This window comes from Callithrix jacchus, chromosome 16 (genome assembly GCF_049354715.1).
Source record: "Callithrix jacchus isolate 240 chromosome 16, calJac240_pri, whole genome shotgun sequence".
In the NCBI taxonomy this organism is placed as follows: Eukaryota; Metazoa; Chordata; class Mammalia; order Primates; family Cebidae; genus Callithrix; species Callithrix jacchus.
In genome coordinates this window covers 51,398,078-51,411,465 of record NC_133517.1, presented here as the reverse complement: position 1 = coordinate 51,411,465, position 13,388 = coordinate 51,398,078, and positions in this window count along the sequence as shown.

Below are 13,388 nucleotides of genomic sequence, written 5' to 3'. Positions count from 1 at the left end.
GGGTTTTTGAAGGTATTTATTTTACTACATGACTAAAAGCTTGCATCTTTGCACTAACTTTAAATCTAAATAGGGTTTGGATGAATAGTTGTGTAATAGGAAGAAGGGGATCTTTAGCTAGATCTTCAGCTAGTAAGTAAGCCAGAATTTGAACCCATGTAAGTAAACTCTAGGATATGTTCTTACCAATACTCAATTTCTTCACATGATGACAAGTGAATTAATGAAATTGGATAAATGTTGAATAATAACATTGAACTTAGTTAAATATTGAATAATTAGTTGAAAATACTGCATAAAGGTATAGTAAAACTCAAGTGAATGTAGTTGGAGTGAGGAAAATTAAGGAATTTTTGTCTTAGGTGAATTCTTCATATGTTGCTATGTTTACTCATTATTACATGAGGAGAAATGATCTGGTTTTGGATCTACCATTTGACACTAAATCATCAAACACTTTTGCATTAATGTTTTTGATTCTCTCTGGAAGGTAAGAGTTTTGCTATAGATAAATTAATTTCTGATGAACTCTTGAATTTTTTAAAATAAGACTTTTTTTTACAGTTTTTTATTCTTCCAAATCAGAATAAAGCTTTCTTTTTTGCTATTTTAAATTTTTAAAACATGTACTCAACTACCAGAGTTTTCCCAAATTCTCCATGGAAATATTGGTAGGCTATTTTTCTACTTAAATTTTACTCTTTTAGAGATTTTATCAAATTTATGACATTTTTGCCAAACAGAGATTCCCTTTCCCAAGTTTAGAAGAGTCTTTGTTTCAGTAATTCCAGTTTTCATGGATAGGTGGTTGAGAAAGGACTCCAATATATGTTTTAAATATAACAATGAAAGTGCATTTGCTTTCATGTACAGCTAAAACACCTCTGGCACCCATCATATGTAACACACACACACATATTGTTTTTAGTTGTCTTACATACCTTTTTTAATTCTAGAATTTTGTGCAAATAGAAATAAGTTTTCCAATCCACAATTTTAGATGCTGAAATTAACTAAGTTCCAATACCGATTTTAAAATAGAAGAAATATGTAATTTAAGCACAATGCAGTAAAATGTAGATGGGTATAGATTTTTAAATAAACGCTATTTTGTTACTCCAGAAGACTAACTGGATGTCTAGAGTTGAGCAAAGGGAAGACTGATAGTTACGGAACATAAAAGAGAGGTCAAATAATATGCAAGGCAACTTTTTTTTTCTTAACAACAAACATAAGCTAATGTTAACTCCTGCTCTGCCAGCTAGATTAACTTTTTTCTTTAGAATACTTTTGCTGTTGTTTTGTAACAAGATGGAATTTGTCTACTGGTTATCTAAGGGTCACAAGTACTTAAAGAAAGTAGCTTAATTTGAGATTTTCTTTACAGGCATCACATTTTATATTGATGAATCATTCAACAGACACTTGGGTAGAAGGAGAGATTTGAGAAACAATGTAAGGAGAGAGCACAGTATACATTTATTGCTGTCATTTCATGTTATAAAACATTAACTAATTTTTAAAAAGTGGATAAAATTTTCAGTACACTTCAACTTAAGGCTTTCACATGAACAAAAAAGAAAAAATAATTTCCAAGAAATTTTTGTGGAAGCCTGAGAGAACTTTAGAAAAAAATTAACATTTCTGGTAAAAAAAAATTACCAAAACATTGTAATTGTTATGAGAAGAAGGGCCTATTAAACTAGAAAAGTAATACACATTATTCAATATGAGCGATAAGTAGGAAAGGCCGTCTTTCCAGTTCTAATTTGTAGTATTTTGTTTTTTTCACCTGTATTTGCTCAATGGGAAACAATCGGGCACTTTTGGGCATGGGCTATGAATGGACAATATCCACACCTATACTTCCTCTAAAACGTAAGCCTGTTCATTAGTCAGGCCATGTCAGCACCTGGAAGGAATCCTCTTGAGCCACGTTCAGCTCAGTTTAGAAACCGTGCCTACATTTAGCTCCTGTCCTTATTTTTTAATGTGATTATTCTTCCATCTGAAGCCACAGGAACCCAGTATTAGTTGACAGACTTTGACTTAAAATAGTTATCTTTAAAGCAATTTCTCCAACTAATTTGTTTTGCTGCCATTAGTTAAACTGAGGTTAAAAGAAGAAATATCTCCAATAAACTACTGCCAATCAAATACAATTATCCACTGCTATGGCAGCAGTTCTAGACCATAAAAGAACTTCCAATGTTTGAAATAAAAATATGAGAGGGTGAAGTTATTTTCCATTCAGTCATTATTATCTTCTTTGGATTAAAAGCTTCAATTTCACCAGATTCCTCAGATCTGTTTCTTTTTAGCATTTTGTTCAAAAGTTGTCCCCCCACCCAACACGGATGGTTTTGCTTCCCAGAACAAATAAGCATTTCCACTAACCACGGCCGGCAGTTTGGCTGGTCCTTGGGCAGAGGTCTCAGTGCCTGCTTGTACACAATAATTTTTCAAAAGGTAGGAAATCAATTCCTGGCTTAGAGAGAACTTGGGGAAAAGAAAACAAAAACGAAACAAAACAAAACAAAGCTTACATTCTCTTTGGCCCATTTCTAACACATCTGTGCATTCAGCAGATGAGTCCATTAATACTTTGACCCCTTAATAAACAAAGGAAGCCCACCCAGCTTCACTGCAGATAGACCTATGGGTTCACCTGATTTTAATATAACTAGCCCCCCTTCTGTACTTGCTCCACCACATTGAATGGAAAACTGGACAGCTTCTTTGCTCAAAAGTTCCACTAGCTCTTTGTGTCCTTTAAGGAGCCATTTGCTTTATTGAAATAGTGATTGGAAAAATGTTTCAGCGCCTAAAAGATTTGCTCTGTTTCAGAGTTTAAACAAGAGGTGGAGGCTTTGTAAGGCACCAAGGGGAGTATTGCTGTCATAAACACATTCTCTCTTTCTCATCTGGGGTTGGCCTCAGTGTTGGCTCAGTCTTTCTAAGGGGCATATGAGTTTTTCACACACTACAGGCAATACCCTTGTCTTTGTATTCTGCTTCTGCACGCACAAGTATATCTGGGACATTTTTATGGAGGCTTCTGTGGTCTCAGCTCATATTGATACAAAAAAAAAAATACCTTCTTTGGGTGTTGTGGAAGAATAAGAGTGTCAGGGTTGCTTTTCCAGTGGAGTCTCCCATGCTGACCTTTTTCATAACAGGTGAGAGAAGTTTTCTTGTATACTTTCCCTTCTTCCATAGAGGTTCAGCACCACCGGAAGGACAAAGTGATGAAAGAATGAACTGCAGATTTCTGGAAAGTGAGTTGATGTGAGTGAAGATGAAGGAATTATGAGCCATTGTGACATCCTGGCAATGTCTCATGTGCTTCTGCTGCTTGGGTCTTTTGCTGTTCTGTGTTCCCAATACTCTGGCATGCGTTCATTCAGTAATGACTAATTGGCAGTACATGTTGTATACACGTATTGTTTTGGTTTATTTTTGGCTACAGTATTTACTATACTTACTTCTTCTATTTGAATTCAGCTTGAAGAAAGACAGTCAATGAGGCTTGTCTGAGGAGTTGGCTACAGAGGGAACATCCCATATCCTAGAGCAGTTTCTGCCACATGGTGCACTGAAAAATAGGCCTGTGGATTGAATGGCCTCTGCTTTGTTACTCTATAACATCAACTACTCTTTCAGTCCCATAACTCTGAGACAGTGTCACTTAACACTTAGGCTAATGCTAAATGTCTGGAGCCTTCTACTTAAACAAGAAGACAATAAGAGAACTTAGATCTATGCTAGGTGAACTTCCAGAGTACTACAAGACATAGTTTGGATCTGTGTCCCCACCAAATCTCCACCAAATTGTAATCTCCAGTGTTAGAGATGGGACCTGGCAAGAGGTAATTAGCTCATGTGGGTGGATTTCCCATGAATACGTTAGCACCCTCCCTCTTGTTACTCTCTCTGTGGTAGTGCATTCACATGAGATCTGTTTGTTTAGAAGTGTGTGGCACCTTCCCCTTCTCTCTCTCCTATTTCTGTTCTTGCCAGCTAAGAATCCTGATCGCCCTTTACCTTCTGCCATGATTGTCAGTCTCCTGAGCCCTCTCCAGAAGCCAAGAAGATGCCAGGCTTCCTGTAAGCCTGCAGAACTGTGAGCCAATTAAACCTCTTTTCTTTATAAATTACTCAGTTTCAGGTATTTCTTTATAGCAATGTAAGAATAGACTAATATACAACTGGTGTCAAATTTTCCTCTGATTTGGTCTTGAGGTCTCTCTTTCTGGAGAGTGACTACAATTCTAGCCCTGACCTGTTGGCTCCATGGGAGGTGGTTGTGGATGTTTACAGAATGCCTTTTGGGGGATACTTCTTTACCTGGTGGGTGGATGGCCTAATACCAAAGTGTCCCACCCATGATCAGATGTTTCTTTCACAGGAAACTTGTTTTTACTAGCAGGTGCCCTTGAAGCTCTTGGCTGATCTGTGTGCAGTTCATTCTAACCAAGATAGCTACCCTTTAGAATGGCTCTGAGCAGGAGGAGTGTTATACTTGGGTGTGTCCATCAGGTGAGACACAAAGAAGACCACACAACAAAACACATGAAATAATACAAGCAGTGTATTACTTACAGATCCAGAGAGAAGATGGCAGCACACTTTGCAGGGCCAATGTGAAGGGAAGAACCAGTACACTTGGTTCAGCCAGCAGGTGAGAAGAAAGTGAGAGAGAGAAGGACCTGTGGGCCAAAGCCTTGACTGGCATTACACAAGCAGATCACCTGCAGGGGGTTCTAATTAGTTGGCTTACAGCAAGCAGGCACAAGTTCTGTGGATCACGGTGGCCTGTTCGAACAGTCCATGCAAGGTGTGGGGATCAGTGGGGTGAGTCAAAAGAATTGTATCGAGCTGTCCTTAGGCAGCTTGTTACCAGGAGGTGGTTGTCTAAGGCAGATATCCGGATTGATCCCATTGAAAAATTGGGAGGACATGAAGAACTGGAAACTATGTTTAAAAGGGACTAAACTCTACTTCTGTTATGAGAAAGTACAACTCTTATTCAAAAAGGATACCGAGGCAACATAAAATTACAAGAATTCATTCTAACAGCCAGTCTAGGACCTTGGTGTTCTAGCCCTCCAGTTCTTGAGTTTGCCTTTTCTGCTGGCTTTCCTTTTTACCCTTACATATCCATTAACCAGGCTCCTAATTGGTTCCTCTAGTCCTTCCACAGAATAAAGTTTCACCTCTGAACTCCAGCTGTCTTGTGACTATGTGTCTGTTATCAGTGGAAAAACTCCTGTGAAACTGCACATATACAGTTAAACTTGAAACTCTAAGGTTGATTGACCTTAAGCATTTTTTTGGCTTATGCCACCGCTGCTGGATAAATGAAATTCTAGGCACCAGAATGTAAAATGCCTAACAGCTTCTATGTACACATTTGTTTTTCTCTTTTAATTGATATTCTGGCTTTAGACCCACTGCAGAGTTATATCTATTGAACAAATAATTCTGATGCTCTTATTTTCTTTATTCTCAGTCCTGGAGAAATGAGGAAGGGAGGAGAGTAGGTAGGAGAGAGGCTGTTGTGGACTTTTAGCTTACCCCTCCTAAACAGTACTGCTCCATCCCAGTATGGTCCAACCAAGCTTGTTTATGGCATCTTTACAGTAGCTTTCTAAAACCTCCAGACCATGGAAGAAGCAGAATAGTATGATGGTATTCACCCTGGAAACAAAAGCCTGGATTGACTCTGACTTTGAGACTTATTCATTCTCATTCTGTGTAAGTTTTCTCATCTATAAAATGGGGATAATAAAATATCATCGGGTTATTGGAATAGTATGTATAAAGGGCTTCAAACAGTGACTGACTCATAGAAATTTTTCAGGAAGTGTTGGCTATTCCATCTAGTTTTTGCTCCTGAAGAAGAGGTAATGGTTTCTTAAGTAGATTTGCCCATTTTACAGGACCTCTTAGGCTAACAATAGTCCAGAAAACTGTTTCAATGCTTTCTATTCTTATTTCTGGATCTATTCTTTCCCTCTGCTTAGAATAATCTCTTCTAGAGTTTTGCATGAATTATCTTTTATTGTTCAAAACTCATCTTGCATAGTCCTCCACATTAGAAAGAACTGCCTCGGCCATGCTTGATAGAGTCACCACTGCCTATTTTCTATATTCAACCCTGTTTATTATGTCCTTATAGCACAATTTATAATTATTCTTAATGTGACAGTTAACATTTTTGCCTGTTTCCTCTACTTGATAGTAAATTTAATGAGTGGAGACAAAGTTTTTGATATGTCTACCTAACAAATGTATATAAATAAAGATATATATGTACACACACATAAACACACTATGTGAGACAGAGAAGGAAATATTGATTAATATTGACCGAATGTTGACAACTGCAAGACCATCCGAAATTTCAAAAACAAAACACCCAGGTTACATTTGTTTCCTTGAGTAAAACTGAAGAAATGCAGAAGTTTTCAGAAAATTGTCAGAACAATTTCTATCTGATTTTCCCCAAATAGCCCTATATTGGCTTGATATTTGCTAGTTTTGTTGTTTCTTTCAAAACCCTACCTCTATTTTTGTCAGACTCAGGCTTGAATTAGAACTTGACATCACATTAAAGTTTGCCTAAGACACTGTTTAAAATATGAATAATTGGCAAATTTATTTCTCCTCCTGACCCAGGAGAATTTAGGATTCATTGAGTCAGATTCTAAGTAATGCAAATTCTCCCCTAAATGTACAAACACACTTCAGCTTCCTCACACTCTTGTTCCTTCTGGTTATCTGCTCTTAACAAAAGAGAAAGAATAGAGAGAATAATTTGCTCTCTTTTTTTTTTGAGACGGAGTTTCGCTCTTGTTACCCAGGCTGGAGTGCAATGGCGTGATCTTGGCTCACCGCAACCTCTGCCTCCTGGGTTCAGGCAATTCTCCTGCCTCAGCCTCCTGAGTAGCTGGGATTATAGGCACGCGCCACCATGCCCAGCTAATTTTTTGTATTTTTAGTAGAGGCGGGGTTTCACCATGGTGACCAGGATGGTATTGATCTTTTTACCTCGTGATCCACCCGCCTTGGTCTCCCAAAGTGCTGGGATTACAGGCATGAGCCACAGCGCCTGGCCTTCATTGCTCTCTTATATCCCCTCAAGATGATATGTTCTAGGTGTGATTGAATATCTCCAAACCCTTATATAAATGTCAAGTCAATAAACTAGCTAATATTTATTAAGAGCCTAGTAGCAGGCACATGCGGTTAACTGTTAAGGATACAGGTGAATAAGATACAACAATCCTCATAATTTACAAGGATAAAATTGAATCAGATATAGTTAGATACATGTAAAATGTAACTAAAATACATTACCAAATATAATATGATAATTCTACCACTATTCAAAAACTGGGAAGGTATAGTAAAGAATATGATAACTAAATCAAGGCTTCTCATGTTCCTTTTAAAAAGAAATTATTCCTGGCTGGCCATAGTGGCTAATGCCTGTAATCCCAGCACTTTGGGAGGCTGAGGTGGGTGGATCACCTGAGGTCAGGAGTTCAAGACCAGCCTAACTAACATGGAAAACCCCATCTCTACTAAAATTACAAAATCATCTGGGCATGGTGGTGCATGCCTGTAATCCCAGCTACTCGGAAGGCTGAGACAAGAGAATCGCTTGAACCCAGAGGCAGAGGTTGTGGTGAGTCGAGATCATGCCACTGCACTCCAGCCTGGGCAACAAGAGCTAAACTCCATCTCAAGAAAAAAGAGAATATGATAACTATCATTTGTTGCATAGTTAAACTCTATGTAGTTACTGGACACTATATTTTTAATTTAACATTTATATTTGGTTTTTGAAAGATGCTTTTTCCAGGCACACTTGAGGGATAGAACAGGAAACGTGCATTTGTGAAAGAGCAAGCAGTGTGGTGTGATGAAGCAAGGGTACCCTTCCAGAGAAGCAGGAAATAGAACTGCGCAGGGAGGTCGTGTTCAGGGCCTGTGGGGTGATTCACAGCAAGGAATCAAATGACCTCTCTGGCCAGAGCATCTGCTTCCATTCACCAAAAATGTGTGTGTAAAGACTGCACAGTAATTTCAAAAATGCGGTATATTGGCTATTGAATTATATTTTTAATAGTAACACCAATGCCTTGCAAAGTATGCGGAGATTTTGTTTACTTAGAATTATGGCATTATAAGCTAATTCTTGATTAGCTAAGCGATTTATATATTAATTTTGATGGTGTCAATTAAAGAACTGATATTTAATAAAAGCTAATGTTCTCAGAGGAAACACATTTTGACACCTAAAGTTAAGTCTTTCTTGGTTTTGATTTTGGCAGTGTTTTTGGAGAAAGGATTTGAACAGAGCCAATTTGTCTTAACTATTACAAGGACTAGAACTTGACCACACGGGAGGACATTTCAGATTAAGAGGGATATTATGCCCTTTTGAGAAGTGTAAGTTGTGATCTCTTCTTACAGATGAGCTGTGGGCATTAGTCAGAGGTCTTACGCTCTGGATGTGTGTTATGCATGTTACAGATACCATTTTGAATCTTTTGTTTTCTTTCTTTAATAGAGTCTAGGAGGCAAAGTTTCTGAAAACATGATAGCCATCAATGAATTTAATAGATCTTGTAATCATAAGAGTATTTGGAATAATTTCTTTCTTTTTCTTTTCTTTCTTCTTCTTTTTTTTTTTTTTTGAGATGGAGTCTCACTCTGCTGGGATGGTGCAATCTTGGCTCACTGCAGCTTCCACCTCCTGGGTTCAAGCGATTCTACTGCCTCAGCCTCCCTAGTAGCTGGAATTACAGGCACATGCCACCACACCAGGCTAAGTTTTTTATTTTTTAGTAGTTACAGGGTTTCACCACGTTGGCCAGGCTGGTGTTGAATTCTTGACCTCATGTGATCCACCCACCTCGGCTTTCCAAAGTGCTGGGATTAGAGACATGAGCCACTGCAGCCAGCCAGGAATAATTTCTTTTTAAAAAGAATGTGAGAAGCCTATTTTTATGACATTTTAAAAGGTTCTAACCACTTTTTTGAACTACAGTTAGTATGATATGACTACATATATTTAAATTATGCAGCATAGTAAATGTTGGCATATGCATATATCTTGAAACTATCACTGTAATCAAGATGAGGACCTTATCTATCATAATCAGGGTACCCCTCTCATAGTCTCTTCCTCAGCCTCAACGTCTGTTCCCAAGAAATGCTTGACTGGTTTTCTGTCTTCATAGCCTAGTCTGAACTTTATTAGACATTTATGTAAATCAAGGGACCCCAGCTCCTGGCTACTGACTAATATTGGTCCATGACCTGTTAGGAACTGGGTCCCACAGCAGGAGGTGAACAGTGGGCCAGTGAGTTTTACTGTCTGAGCTCTGCCTCCTGTCAGATCAGGAGTGGCATTAGATTCTCATAGGAGTGCAAACTCTGTTGTGAACTTCACATGTGAGGGATCTAGTTGCATGCTCCTTATGAGAATCCAATGGCTGAGAACGGTTTCATTCATCCCCTGCCAACTGTCTGTGGAAAAATTATCTTCCACGAAATGCATCCCTGGTGACAAAAAAGTTGGGGACCACTGATGTAAGTGAATAATATACTACACATGATATATACAACAAAGATGAATCTCAAAATAATCATGCTGAAAATAGCCAGACAAAAAAGAGTATATTTTTGGAAGTTTTAAATTCAGAGAAATTTGTAGTAATATTTATGTTAACGTTTTATAAAGAGAAGACTTCATTATTTGTTTTATTAACTTTGTCAGTTAATTCTAGAAAATCAGAAAAATTCAGGCAGGGCACAATGACTCATGCCTGTAATCCCAGTACTTTGGGAGGCTGAGGTGGGTGAATCACTGAGGTCATGAGTTTGAGACCAGCCTGACTAACATGGTGAAACCCCATCTCTACTAAAAATAAAAAAAATTCACCAGGCCTAGTGGTGTTCACCTGTAATCCCAGCTACTTTGGAGGCCGAGGCAGTAGAATGGTTTGAACCTGGGCCATAGAAGTTGCAGTGAGCTGGGATGGCACCACTGTACTCCAGCCTGGGTGACAGAGCCAGACTATCTCAACAACAAAAAAAAGTAAATAAACAAAAGAAAATTAAAAAAATGAATACATAGTTGTACAAAGTTATGGAGAAAAGGGAATTATAACCTTACGAACAAGGGATGAAGTCAACAATTTGGATTCCCTGATGTCTTAGGTCTGGTTAGTTAAATCTCAATAAAACTCTCTAGTCTAACCTCTTTAATTAAAAAGTAATAATAAAAACAAGTAAATATTTTACAATATGATTCAGCTTTATCCAAGCATCTCAGATGAGAATAAATTAAAATTAAAAGTCAAAATTTTGATCAGTAAGTGTTGAACCTGACTTGCAAGTTTCTTAGTAAAAATCCTGCTGATAAACAAAACTGCTGGAAGCATGGAAGAACAGTCTTCTCTTTCATCTTGAACAACCCACTAAAAGACATTTTTAATCTTTTCATTGTAAATATTTCATTTCTGTTTAGTGATCTCAGATTTTCCATATTCTGACCAAAATTATCAAATTCTTCAACGGCAGGCAATTTTACTCTCCTATATCATGTATTTAGATATTTTTTAAATTATTATGTATTTCTACAATAACAATGGTAAATATTGATATAACTTTTTATTCTGTTTTGTACAATGCCTGACAGGTAGGTATTCAAGGACTACTGGTTAACTGACTATATGTAAGCATAAATTAATTAACTGATTAATCTCCACTGGATTCACTAATTCTATAGTCAATGAGTAATCTCAACCTAATGATCATCAAATTGAATCTCAACCAATCTCAGTCTAAAGATATTGATCATAGTTCCTCACCCTAAAACTTCCAAATCTGCATGGAAGTATTAGTGACTCCTAATGAGCCTCTTTAAAAAAATTATATAGTAAGAAACTGTACAGATTTCAGAACAAATTATTCACCAATCACAAAAAATGGAAATGAAGAGAAAATCAGATTTGAGTTGTTTGGCTTCTGACTGAAAAATTAGCAACAGAGGAAAGCTTAGTGTTTTATGAAACACAGAAGGGCACTGAATTTTTTATAGGCGTGCTATCAGAGAAGCAGAGGTAGACCATGAAATGACCTGTAAATGATAAGAGTTTCGCCAGTCAAAGGGAAGCACATTCCAGACAAAAGAAATAGCAAATATAAACAATGAATTTGTAAAATTTACAGAATTATTTTTCTAACCAGTGCTACAATTCTTTCTGGACTTTGTAAACTTTTGTAAAATACTTTGTTAAAATTTCTTTAAGTTATATTTTATTCACTAGCATTAAACAAGTACTTTTATTAATAAATCGATCTATGTCACTTCTTCAATAATTAGAGTAGATACTTTCTCCTAGAAATGTTGCCAGTATCCTGCTAAGTTTAGCCACCTGTCGCCCACTTTCTCCCTGTGTTCAATCACACACACCTGTGAAATGCCCGGCTGTGATTTTGTCCCAATGAGAGGAAATCCATAGAATGTTTACTCAAATGAATTAACTTTACAAAACTATGTGAGATAATTAGGTACAGGTCCATTTTCACAGGCTTTGTAAATCATATTGGAAATCAGAAGGAGTGGAAGAGCCAAGAATCAATTTTGCAACTTCTTGGTATTTGAGGTCTAGGATGAGGGAGCGATTGGGAGTCAGGACCAGCGTGTATACTGGACCTGGAGACTCTGGGGTGTCAGAAATCAGTTGGTGTTTCGTTTGCACCCAGCATCCATGTTCCCTGGGAGAAAAATGTCAGGTGAGTTGGGGTTCACTGTCAGACTACCAGAGTACCAAAATTAAGACATTCGGACATGTTAAATTCCACCGGAGAGAGTGGAATTTATATATATATGTGTGTATTTTATATGTATTTATAGAGAATATATGATATATATTAATTAAGTAATGTACTATATATGTTTACTGTCTACATATATTACCTATAATATAGAAATATATATTATATATAATATATATAAATTAAACACATATATTAAATTATATATATATATATGTATGTATAACCAAGTTTAAATACTACTGAAATATTTATTGTTGTGGTCTACAGTTTTTCCATTCTTAGAAAGGAAAAATTCTAAGTATAAGTCACTTATGTTTTCTCTGTTCCAGTCTAATCTTTGAAAATCTCTCTATTATTAGAGACAGAAAATTATTATCTGAACAGAGACTACAGCAGGGTAGTGATCATGAGTGTGTGATGGTGAGAATCCTCACCCCTTCTCCTGCTTTACTGTTCTGCCACAGGACACATTATATTCACAGGACAAAGGATATCTTTTTTGATTCTAGTTTTCCTCCCATTCTAGAATGCAAGTTCCATGAATTTCTTTTATTTTCTTTCTTTCCTTTATTCACGGTGCATTCCCACTTTCTACAAGAGTGCCTGGCATATGTTAAATGCCTGATAAATGTTTATAGAATGAATAATGAATGTGTGTTAACAGTGTGTGTATGTGTGTGTGTGTGTGTGCAAGTATGTGTGTTAAAAGATTGATGGAAGTTCATTACAAAAATCACCAAGGTTATATATGACCTTGTCTTCAGGTTCCACCTCCCTTTCATAGCACTGAGCCTTCAGGGAGTGGTTGAGGGAGAAATACATTGCTTGTAATGACCTGAAATATAAGAGAATTTGCAACGTGATGATAGACAAACTCAGATACATAGTTTATAATATATATTACAGTTCCATTTGCTTCTTGTTAAAGTTGATGGACTGAAGAGTGAATGAAGACCATCAGAGCCTAAAAGGAAAGAGAGGAGGAAGGAAGAGGAAGAGAAGAAGAAAAGAAGAGGAGAAGAGAAGAGAGTGGAGGGATTAGCAAGAACTTTCAACCAGACTAGAGAGGCAGCTGATGGGCAGTCAGCTTGGTAGGTTATTGCAATTTTTCCAAATACTTAGATTACTTGATGCCATTGGTAAGAAACAAGATGGCTTTAAGTTCAGGATCAAACAGCTGTTGGATCTTACCAAGAAAATTGGAGATACAAGTGCAGTTACTTCTCCATGCCCCAGTTTACCTAGGGTGTCCTTATTCATACAACTCCAGCCAATAGCTGAATTGGGCTGTGTATACTTTAAGGACAATTTGTTTTGTATGTATTCCCTATATACCGACCTTCCTCAGAAACATGTTTGTATTTTCTCACCGTGCTTCTTTTCTTTTTTTTTTTTTTTTTTTCTGGGGGAATTCCCTCCCTTTATGCTCAGCTTGTGCTCTTCTGAGTTCCCAGAACAAGCTTGCCTTCTCCTTTGTTCGATTTAATAACTGCCTGAGCTCCCATGATTAAGCTTTCTATTTCTAC